This window comes from Stegostoma tigrinum, chromosome 10 (genome assembly GCF_030684315.1).
Source record: "Stegostoma tigrinum isolate sSteTig4 chromosome 10, sSteTig4.hap1, whole genome shotgun sequence".
Classification (NCBI taxonomy): Eukaryota; Metazoa; Chordata; class Chondrichthyes; order Orectolobiformes; family Stegostomatidae; genus Stegostoma; species Stegostoma tigrinum.
In genome coordinates, this window is record NC_081363.1 from 11185782 (window position 1) to 11198487 (window position 12706).

General features: G+C 41.8%; 1 protein-coding gene across 32 annotated transcripts in view; it reads right to left on the reverse strand.

Moving 5' to 3' along the window:
- nrxn3a (neurexin 3a) overlaps nucleotides 1–12706 on the reverse strand; it is a 2036587-nt gene that overhangs the window by 518841 nt on the left and 1505040 nt on the right. The window lies entirely within an intron of this gene.

Consider the following 12706-nt stretch of genomic DNA (forward strand, 5'->3'; position numbering starts at 1 on the left):
CAACTGGCTGCCATTGGTTGAAAAGGGGTCCCAATTTTCCGCTAAAATTATGTCAACCGATCAGGAAAACTGATGAAGGAAATTCCCAGACGTTGCTGAGGAATGGAGAACTCAGCCGACAGAAACTTGGAGTAAGAATCGGCCATTCAGCCCATCCACTCTGCTTCACTATTCAATACGATGGTACCTGATCCTCTCTCTCAATGTCATACTCCAGCTCTCTTTCCCTGTAGCCTTTGACAATAAATGTTGCTGTGACTCAGATTTGAGATTTCGGACCCCCATTGGTCTGTGTTGTCGTTTATGCTTCATGGGAGCCATGCCCGAGCTCCTTTCGTCCCCAGAGTACCCATCAAATGTCTCCATTTAAAAATTAAGGTGTCATTTTAAGTGTTGAATATGATCAAACATGTTAACTCGGATTGTGCCTCTGGAGGTTAATGGCATGACTTCTAACCTCCAGTCTCACCCTTCCTCTGACCTCTAACCTTCCGGCGCATCCTTTCCCTGGTCACCTGATCTACCTGGCCTCCCATCACACTCTCTTCGCTGTCCAATTGGGAATGCAACGTGATGATTTCTTACCACAGAGAAAGACTCAGGACTGGACCCAAATAAATAGTAAAGAAAATCAGAAAGCAAAAACACATGCCTTTCATGAAAATAATTATCCCAGGCTGCAGCAGTGGTGTAGAAACAGAGAATCCCTACTGTACAGAAAAGGCTATTCAGCCCAGTGAGTCTGCACTGACTCTCCGAAGAGTATCCCAGCCTGACCAACTCACTGCCATCCCATCCCTGTAACCCTGCATTTCCCATGGCTAATCCACCAAGCCTGCACATCCCTGGACATAGCAGGGCAATTGTCCATGGCCAATCCACCAAACCTGCATATCTTTGGACAGTGGGAGGAAATTGGAGCACCCAGAGGAAATCCACACTGACAGAGGGAGAATGTGCAAACACAGACAGTTGCCTGAAGATGGAATTGAGCCCGGGTTCCTGGTACTATGTGAGGTGTCCTAGGGAGTAACTGTGAAGATTCCAGGGACAATCCTGGAAGACTAACAGTCTTACTATCTATCCCTTCTGTGGTTGAGATAACCTTAGAACTTCTTTCAATATCCAAATTAGATTCTTGTTGGATGACTTCAATCCACTCCACACACTTGTATATCATCAGAGAATCAAACAGTACACAACGGGCCCTTCAGCCCATTAAATGAGGCGCATCACGGTAAGTACTTGAAGACTTCAATAGAAGGTCTGCTTGAAACACACATAATTCTCTTTCTAATCTCTACTCGGCAATGACAACTACATCTGTTGTGATAAGAAAGTTAGACATTTCTCATGATGGAGAATGCGCTCTGCACAGACAAAAATCTTTCATTTCCATAGCAGCGTTCCGCACATCAGGTCGTCCTGTATTGTTTGATGGACATTTGGTTTCTGCTGCAGTTAGTCAGTGTCGCTTATGTATGGGATGCGGATTAGGGCATGGTAAGATCCCACAAACAGCAACAAGTTGGCACACTGCCCTGGGTACGTTTTGGGTTTGGTTGAAATACCAATATCGACCCATATACTAGAGAGAACTCTTTGAAGCAGGGCTACGAGATGTTTTGTTTCCAAATGAGAGAGTCGAATCGTGGCTTCAGTGTGACGCCTTCTCTGAAAGATGGCACCTTTGAAAGTGTGGCACTCTCTATTGCTGCATCAAGCTGTCAGCTAATATTGTGCCCAAATCTCCACAGTGAGCCTGAAGGAAAAGTACATCCACATACATTCACTCCGTCCACCACCAGTGCTCAGTGAGGCAGTGTGTACCATCTACAAGATGCACTGCAGAAATTCATCAAAGCTCCTTCGATGGCTCCTTACCAAATCCACGACCACTTCCACCAAGGAGGGAGGCAGGAAACCTCACAACCTTTAAAGTGTTCTTGGATGAGCACTGAAATGTCATAACATTCTGAACTATGGGTCAAATAGTGGAAAATGGGACTTGAAGAAGAGGCAGTAAGAACTGCCGATGCTGGAGTTTGAGGTAACACGGTGTGGAGCTGGAGGAACACAGCAGGCCAAGCAGCATCAGAGGAGCAGGAAAGCTGATGTTTTGGGTCAGGATCCTTTCTGAAGAAGGGTCCTGACCCGAAATGTCAGCTTTCCTGCTCCTCTGATGCTGTCCGGCTTGCTGTGTTCCTCCAACTCCACACTTTTATCTCAATTTGAAGAAGCTGCTTATCAGTGCAGGCTCGACGGGCTGAAGGTCCTCTTCTGTACTGTTTGACTCTTTAATGATTCTAGAAGGACAAAGGTGGCAGGTACGCAGGAACACCACCAGCATACAAGTTCCCCTCCAAGCCACACGCCATCCTGACTTGGAAATATATCGCCATTCTTTCATTATAATTGAGTCAAAATACTGGCATTCCTCCCAACAGCATTGTGGGTCAACCCACACCAGGTGGACTGTAGCAGTACAAGATGGCACTTCACTATTACATTCTCAAGGGTAATGAGGGATGGGCAGGAAATGCTAGTCTGGTCAGTGACGCCTACACTTCTTGAATGATTAAAACAAGTGACTAGTCAAAACCGACCTTTTCAACATGTACCACATCTACTCACTCGGGAAACACACAGTATGACTCCAGAATATCAATCCTGCTTCTGCCTTCACTGTCCATTTGAGATTGGTTTCTCAGTCACCTTGATATAAAATTCCCAGCAATTCAGGGTCTATCTCTGTTGGTGCTTTTCTACTGAGAGTCACTTTGGTAACTCCTCCCCATTATAGTTCAACAGAGTTATGTTCTACATTTCCACTGGCACTGTAGATTCAGTTTTTAAAGACCCAGATTATTTTAAGTGGCCACAGGTCTCACAAGAATATGTTTGTTAGCAAGCACCTCTCGACTGGAAAAGGTGGAAGCTGTACACGACGGGGTGGAGGCTGATGGTGGGGAGGGGTGTTAAGGGCTTCCATTCAGTTCCCAATATGAATGACTGGAGGCTTTACCTGTACTTGTCAAATCTCTCACTCTGAACTGACACCACTTTCTTTTTAATGCCTTTAATTAATTGAATATTGACCTCTGAAAGCTCAATCTCTTACTTCAAAATGCACTTGAGACACTTCATGTGAATCCGAGTTATTGCATTAAAGACATTCCAATGAATAAAATTAAAGTCAATCTTCACGGCTCTTCAAGGTAATTTCCTTTTTGTGCCATGTTCTCAGCTATTAACAGCTCCATTAAAAAAAAACAGAAGCAGGGGAGATCATCACTGACTGTAGTGAACAGTTGTAGAGATGTGTGGATAGTGAGCAAGATAAAGATCGCTGGGCATCGAACTCTCTTTCTTGCAGGCCTCTAACATTTCCCGGTTTAATCTGTGCCACACTGACCAACTATAAATTACTCATACCAAGTATTTCTTCCCTTTGCCATTTCTTATTTCTACCCAGACTGATTCCACATCTTGTTCTCCCATGCTTGAGTCATTTCTCATTACAGCACTGATCCTTCCTTCGACAGCAAAGCTATACCACTGCCTTTTCCTTTCAGTATATCCCTCTGAAATGCCAAGTACCCTTGGATATTCAACTCCCAGACCTCTTTTTAATTGGCAGCCCTCATTTTTATTCTGTGACCCCTAAAGTGGGATTCTTCCATCATAGGAAGAATTCTCTCTCCATCTATCCTATCAAAGTTCTCCAGGATCTTATATATTTTAATAAAGCTATCTTTTACTCTTCTAAACTGCAACAGATAAAAGCCTATCCAATTGAACATTTCCTCATGAGCAACCAAAAGACCCCATGTCAGGTATTTGTCTGGTAAACCTTCTCTGAACTGCTTCCAATGCTTCAAATACTTCCATAACGAAAGAGACCAATACTACAAATAAAGTGTGGGGCTGGACGAACACAGCAGACCAAGCAGCATCTTAGGAGCACAAAAGTGCTCCTAAGATGCTGCTTGGCCTGCTGTGTTCGTCCAGCTCCACACTTTGTTATCTTGGATTCTCCAGCATCTGCAGTTCCCATTATCTCCAAATACTATAAAGAATACTCCTGATGAGATCTCACCAGTGCCTTGTGTAAATGAAGCATAACTTTCCCTACTTTTATATTCAATTCCCCTCATGATGAATGATAAACATTCTATTAGCTTTCCCAATTACTTGCTGCATCTGAATACTAAGCATTTGTATTTTATGCACCAGGTCACACAGATCCCTCTGCATTGCAGAATTCTGTAATTTCTCACCATTTAGCTAAGATGTTTCTTATTTATTTTCTTGTCAAAATGGACCGTTTCACATTTTCCCAATTTATAACCCATTTGCCACATCTTTACTGTTCACATTTGGATTGAATGGCCTATCCCTGCAGCTATTTTCCACGTTTCTATGTCAATCTATTAATCGATTTTATAGTTTCCTTGTGTCGTCTTTACAACTTATTCTCTGACCTACCTCAGTATCACTGGCAAATCTGATAACCACACCTTCTGCCGCTTCTTCTAAGTCATTCATATAAATTGTAAATGGTTATGTTCCAGGACCGAACCCTGTGGCACACCATTCATTACACATTACCAACCTAAAAGGATCCCATTTATCCCATTCTCTGCTTCCTCAGCCAACCTTCTATCCATGCCGGCCTGTTATCCCACGAGCTTTTATGTTGCATGATAATTTTTGATGTTTCACCTTATCAACTGCCTTTTGGAAAATAATTAACACAGTATATCCAATGATTCCCCTTCGCTCACATCAAATGTTACTTCCTCAAAGAACTCCAGTACACTGGTCAAACATGGTCTCCCTTTCACAAAGTCATTTTGACTCTGCTTGAATGAACTGAACTTATAATTATAATAATAATTATAACGCTATAATTTCTTTCATACTAGCTTCTAACATCTTCTCAATGACAGATGTTGAGCTAACCGGGCTGTAGTTTACTTCTCTCAGTCTCCCTCCCTTTTTGAATAAAGGAACAACATTTGTTATCCTCAGTGGGCCATTCCCTCAAGTAGGAAACAGGGAAAATTAAAATCAGCGCTTCTACTATTTCACTCATTACTTCTCTCTGGGCTCTAGGCTGATGTCCCTCATGACCCAGCCACTAAGCCCATAGTTTCAACAATTTACTCAGTAACACTTCTCTGGTGATTGTAATTTACCTGTGTTTCTCCCTGTTTTATACTTCCTAATGTTTCATTGCTTCTTGGATGTCACTTGTATCCTCTATGGTGAGAACTGATGTAAGATACCTAATCAATTTATTCCGATCTCTTTATTTTCCATCATTAATTCTCTAGTTCATAAGTTCATATGATACAGAGGCAGATTTAGGCCATTCAGCCCATTAAAGTCTGTTTCGCCATTCAATCATGGCTGATGTGGTCCTCACCCCTATTTTCCTGCCTTCTCCCCATAAGCCTTCAACCCATTACAAATTAAAAATCTGTCTAACTCCTCCTTAAATTTACTCACTGTCCCAGCATCCAATGTATTTTGGGGTAGCAAATTCCATAGATCCATGACCTTTTGGGAAAAGTGGTTTCTCCTCAACTCTGTCATAATTTGCTACCCCTTATCCACAGACTATGACCCCTCATCCTGGAATGCTCCACAAAAGGAAGCATCTGCTCCAGGTCTATCTTATCCATATATTTTAAAATCTTGAATACCTCAATTTGATTTCTCCTCTTTCTTCTAAATTATAGAGAATATAGGCCTAAACTCAAACAACTCATCTCTGGGATCAATCTAGTGAACCTCCTCTGAACTGGCTCCAATGCCACTGTACCTTCCTCAAATTAGGGAACCAAAAGTGTGTCTCATCAATGCCTCATGTAGTTGCAATAATACTTCTTTACATTTATATTCCATTCCTTCTGCTATAAAAGCTAACATTCCATTCACTTTCTTTATTATCTGCTGTACTTGCATGCTCATTATCTGTGACCCATGAATGAAGACACCCAGATCCCTCTGCAATGGAGTAACTTGAAGTCTCTCCCCATTTAAAGAATAGATCGCCTTCCCATTTTAAACTCAATCTACCACATTTTGGCTCGCACTCCTAGTCTATCTATATCTATTTGTAAGATTCTTATTTCCTCATTGCTACTTACCATCCAGCCTAATTTTGTGTCATCCATAAGTTTGGCTATAGACCCTTCTAACCGTGTATCCAAGTCATTAATGTAGATTGTAAATAGCCGGGGTTGAAGAGCCGAAACCTGTGGCACCCCAATTGTTATTTCTTGCCATCCAGAAATCAACCCATTTATCCTGACTCCGTGCCTTCTATCCATCAGCCAGTCACCTATCCAAGCTAATAAATTACCCCTAATCCCAAACGATCCAACCTTGTGGATTAACCTTTTGTGCAGCACCTTATCAAATATCTTCCAGAAGTCCAGACATATTACACCCACAGGGTCCCATTATCCAGTTTGCTTCTTACATCTTTGAAGAACTCCAGCAAATTAGTCAAACATGATTTGCCCTTCGTAAAACCATGCTGACTATGATCGATAGTGCTTCGACTTTCCAAATGTCCTGATATTGCTTTCCTAATAATTGACTCGAACACTTTGCCAACAACAGATGTTAAACTAACTGGTCTGTAATTTCCCACATACTGCCTCCTTCCCTTTTTCAATAAGGGTGTTACATTAGCATTTTTCAAACCCACTGAAACCTTTCCTGTGTCCAGGGAATTTTAGAATATTGTAGCCAACCCATCCACTATCTCCGCTGCCACTTCGTTTAATATCCTAGGACGTAGGCCATCAGACCTGGGAGACTTATCGTCAATCCTAACAGTTTGTTGATTACCTTTTCCCTACTGATGGTGATTGCTTTAAGTTCTATCCTTTCTATTGCCTCTGACTTGCCTGTTCGAATAGGAATGGTACTATTGTCCTCGACCATGAAAACTGAGCCAAAACATTGATTTAGCATCTCTGCCATTTCAGTGATCACCCCGATAACTTGTCGATTTAATCTTCTAAGGAACCAACATTCACTTTCACAACTCTCTTCCCTTTTATATACCTGCTGTCCTTTTAGATATTTTGCATTAGCTTTCTTTCATAATTTATCTTAGCTCTTTTTATTAATTTTTTTCGTATCTCTTTGTTTATGTTTGCAAGTTTCCCAATCTTGCTGCCTGCCTCTAGCCTTTGCAATATGGTAAATCTTAGTTTTTAACTTTATATTATCCCTCACCTCCTTGTTTAGTCACGGATGTTTTTTGTCACCCTTACCATCTTTCTTCCTCACTGAGATATATTTTATTTGTGAGGAATTGAATAGCTCCTTAAACAACTGCCTTCCTGCTCTATCTACTTGGGCCAAATCCGTTCTTAAGTCTTTGTAATTTCGTTTGTTTTATTGTAGCCTGCACTTTCTCACCCCCACACTGAATTTTGAATTCTGTCAGAGTATGGTCACTACTCCCTAGAGGATCCTTAACTACGATGTCGTCAATTAATCTCTCCTCCTGACACAGTTACAAATCAAGAGTGGCCATACCGCTCCAAGAAACAATCTCTGATACATGCAACAAACTCTTTCTCCAGGCTACTCTTGCCAATTTGATACCTCCAATCTATGTGCATGTTAAAATCACCCACGATTAATGCCATACTTTTCTTGCAGGCCTCTAACATTTCCCGGTTTAATCTATGCCCCACTGAGGAACTATTGTTTGGAAACCTATAAATTACTCATACCAAGTATTTCTTCCCTTTGCCATTTCTTATTTCTACCCAGACTGATTCCACATCTTGTTCTCCCATGCTTGTGTCATTTCTCATTACAGCACTGATCCCTTCCTTCGACAGCAAAGCTACACCACTGCCTTTTCCTTTCAGTATATCCCTCTGAAATGTCAAGTACGCTTGGACATTCAACTCCCAGACCTACTCTCCTTGTAGCCATTTCTCAGTAATTGCTACCAAACCATACCCTTTTGTTTTCATTTGCGCCATTAATTAATTAATTTTGTTTTGAATGCTTCATGAATTTAGATTCAAAGCTTTTAAATTTGTTCTTCTGGTATATTTCCCTATTCTTTTGTAAATCCTGAACTAGTACTTGGCAATGAAGGTCTGACTTTCTTTAAGGCTATTGCTCACTTTGTAAACTCTTCCTTTTTGAATATTCATAGATGCTGTTACTTTTTAAAAATATGTTTGGCCAGCTTTCTTTCAGACACAAATCTTTTAATCAAGCCTTGTTTTCAGTTTTTTTAAACCTTTTTTTATATATTCTATCCAACCTTTTAATCTGCCATCTGTCTTGGCGCAATTATATGCTTTCTAAAAAGATTTGATTCTATCTTTGACAACTTTGAAATGTACATATTGTGTATTCTGAAATAACCCCTTAAATTTGTCACTGTTTCTCTACTTACCTATCGTTTCTCCCAATCCATCAATTCACTTTAGCCAGCACTGCATTCATACTCCTGTAATTGCCCTCAGTTACATTTTTATAAATAATCTCTGACCTGTTTCTCTCTCTCTGAAAGTGAAATAACATGCATTTAGTCACTTCCAACTGGCAAAGTTTTCACTAAAGGATCATTAAGGACTTTTATTTCATTGCCCAGTATTAGGGCTAGTCTCGCTTGCTCTGAGCTTGACTCTAGAGCATGTTCAAAGAAACTATCCCAAACACATTCCATAAATTCCTCTTTTTTAAATATTTGTCCATGGGGTGTGTGTGTCGCTGGCTTGCCAGCATTTACTGCACATTCCTAGATGTCCTTGAGAAGTTGGTGATGAGCTGCCTTCTTGAACCGCTGCAGCCCATTGTGCTGTGAGTTGACCCACAATGTTGTTCAGGAGAGAATTGAAGGCTTTTGACCCAGCAACGGTGAAGGAATGGCAATACATTTCCAAGTCAGGATGGCAAGTGGCTTGGAGCGGAACTTTCAGATGGTGGTGTTTCCATGTGTCTGCTCCTTATCCTTCGAGATGGAAGTGGTTGTGAGCTTGGAAGGTGCTGTCTAAAGAACTTTGGTGAATTTCTTCAGTGCATCCTGTAGATAGCACACACTACTGCTACTGAGCATTGTTGATAGAGGGAGTGGATTCTTGTGGATGTGGTGCCAATCAAGCGGCTGCTTTGTCCTGGATGGTATCAAGCTTCTTGAGTGTTGTTGGAGCTGCACCCATCCAGGCAACCTTTTCCCTTTATATCATTCTACAAAATAGTTTAAAATCTCCCATGATTATCAATGTACCTTTTAAATGATTTCATCCATGTTGCTTCACCCTACCAAGTGGCTACTGATGGGGGCCTGTACCCCACTTTACCCTCATGCCTTCATCATTTATCATTTCTCATTTCTACCCAAACTATTTCAACATTTAGATTTCCTGATCTTAGGTCCTCCCTCTCCATTGTTTTGATAGCATCACTGTTTACCAAAAGAGACTTCTCTGTACCTTTTCCCAGCTTCCTGTTCTCCTAAAATGCCCTGCACCCTTCAAGAGTCATGTTATAATCCGTGCCATACTGTAGCCATGCATACGTATTGAGTCTTAGATCTCTGTTCATCTGGTTTGTGTTGAATGCTGCATGCACTCAAATAGCATATTTTGTTTTATCCTTTAACAAAGAACATTACGGCACAGTACAGGCCCTTCGGCCCTCGATGTTGTGCCGACCTGTCATACCGATCTCAAGCCCATCTAACCTACACTATTCCATGTACGTCCATATGCTTATCCAATGACGACTTAAATGTACCTAAAGTTGGCGAATCTACTACCGTTGCAGGCAAAGCATTCCATTCCCTTACTACTCTCTGAGTAAAGAAACTACCTCTGACATCTGTCCTATATCTTTCACCCCTCAATTTAAAGCTATGCCCCCTTGTGCTCGCCGTCACCATCCTAGGAAAAAGGCTCTCCCTATCCACCCTATCTAACCCTCTGATTATTTTATATGTTTCAATTAAGTCACCTCTCAACCTTCTTCTCTCTAATGAAAACAGCCTCAAGTCCCTCAGCCTTTCCTCGTAAGACCTTCCCTCCATACCAGGCAACATCCTAGTAAATCTCCTCTGCACCCTTTCCAAAGCTTCCACATCCTTCTTATAATGCGGTGACCAGAACTGTACACAATACTCCAAGTGCGGCCGCACCAGAGTTTTGTACAGCTTCAACATAACCTCTTGGTTCCGGAACTCGATCCCTCTATTAATAAAAGCTAAAACACTCTATGCCTTCTTAACAGCCCTGTCAACCTGGGTGGCAACTTTCAAGGATCTGTGTACATGGACACCGAGATCTCTCTGCTCATCTGCACTGCTAAGAATCTTACCATTAGCCCTGTACTTTGCCTTCCAGTTACTCCAACCAAAGTGCATCACCTCACACTTGTCTGCATTAAACTTCATTTGCCACCTCTCAGCCCAGCTCTGTAGCTTATCTATGTCTCTCTGCAACCTATAGCATCCTTCATCACTATCTACAACTCCACCAACCTCAGTGTCGTCTGCAAATTTACTAACCCATCCTTCTACGCCCTCATCCACGTCATTTATAAAAATGACAAACAGCAGTGGACCCAACACCGACCCTTGCGGGACACCACTAGTAACTGGTCTCCAGGATGAACATTTCCCATCAACTACCACCCTCTGTCTTCTTTCAGCAAGCCAATTTCCGATCCAAACTGCTATATCTCCCACAATCCCATTCCTCTGCATTTTGTACTTGATGACCACCCAAAGGGAAGCTTCTCTGTACCCAAACTAACACTCCCACCACAAGCAAAAACAGACAAATGGGCCAGTCGCTGTGTGTGGGGAGTTGTGAACACAGACTAGTTGGTCTATTTGCTCACTAACTAATTAGAACACATCAAAATTATCCGTCATTTGTGAGGGCTTTTCAAACTCCTCCTCCACCTTGGCCCTCCCCAACTCAGTAATTCCTTCTAATTCCCGACCAGCAAGATACTTGCCCTGCTCTGACTTTGATCTTGTTGTTGCACCATTGGTTGCCGTATCTTCAGCTGCTTACCTCCCAAGTTCTGGAATTCCCTCCTCAGAGCTTTCTGATCTTTCCTTCCCTTTTCCCCATTTAAGATGCTCCTCAGAAACGTACTTTAGTTCTTTTTGTAAGTGCTCGTCTTATGTGGATATATTAGACCATAAGTCCGTAAAACATACGAGCAGAAATAGGCCATTCAGCCCATAAGAGCCTGTTCTACAATTCTTTGAGGTCATGGTTGATCCAATAATCTTCAACTTCACTTTTTTGTACAACCTGTTGATTCTGTCACTGATCAAACATCTGCCTCAGCCTTGAAACGCCTCAACAGAAAATGCTTGAGGCCAGAACAAAAATATTTTCAAGAAAGAGTTAAAAATCGCACTACACCAGGTTATAGTCCAACAGGTTTATTTGAATTGACAAGCTTTCAGAGCACTGCTCCTTCATCAGGTGAAAACTATAACCTGGTGTCGTGTGACCTCTGACTTTGTCCACCATAGTCCAACACCAGCAACTCCACAAGACAGAATTGGGTATAGTTTATAAGGCAAAATGGATCAAAGGGTACAAGGAGAAAGTGGGAACACAGTGCTGAATTGGATGTTCAGCCACGATCACATCGATCGGTAGAGCAGGCTGGAAGGGCTGAATATTTTTTATTCATTCACTGGATGTGGGCATTGCTGGCAAGGCCAGCACTTAGTGCCCATCCCTAATTGCCCAGAAGGTAGTTAAGAGTCAACCACATTGCTCTGGTTTAGACATAACATATAGTCCAGTGCAGGTAAGGATGACAATTTCCTTCCACAAAGGACATTAGTGAACCAAGATAACAAAGTGTGGAGCTGGATGAACACAGCAGGCCAAGCAGCATCTAAGGAGCACAAAAACTGACGTTTCGGGCCTAGACCCTTCATCAGAGAGCCCGAAATGTCAGCTTTTGTGCTCCTGAGATGCTGCTTGGCCTGCTGTGTTCATCCAGCTCCACACTTTGTTATCTTGGATTCTCCAGCATCTGCAGTACCCATTATCACATTAGTGAACCAGATGTGTTTTTCCCGACAGTGGTTTCATGGTCATTATTAGGCTCTTAATTAGAAACATGTTTTCTTCAAATTGTTTTCAAATTCTACCATCTGCCATAGCAGGATTCTGTTTCCCAGAACATTACCTGGGTCTCTGCATTAATAGTTGAGTGGTAATAACACTAGGCCATCAGTTCCCCTTAGAGGGGATTGGCCTGCAAGCTTTACCCCTGTTCCTGTTTTCAACATTTCTTACTCAATGACCCAACCTCGACAGTCCCCTGCAGTAAAAGAATTCCACAGAATCGCATTCCACATCCCTTCTGTCATGGCCTGTTTATCATTTCGTACATTAATACCTTTCTCTTTGGCCATGGTTCTACACTGTGATTTACCGCAATGCAGGTTCCTTCTTTGCATTGTCCTATTGCCTCAAACCAAAGGATCTATTAAGCACCTGTTTATTTCACTGAAATGAATCAATTAACAGCAGATGAATCAGTGGAATGGGAACCACCTTACTCCTGCACTCATTTAAACAAGATTAGCAATTTAACTGTGGTATCATATTCCTGCAAAGCGATGGTATTTCAAACCAATGCTACACTTCGTATACAACCTTTTAAAAATCTATCG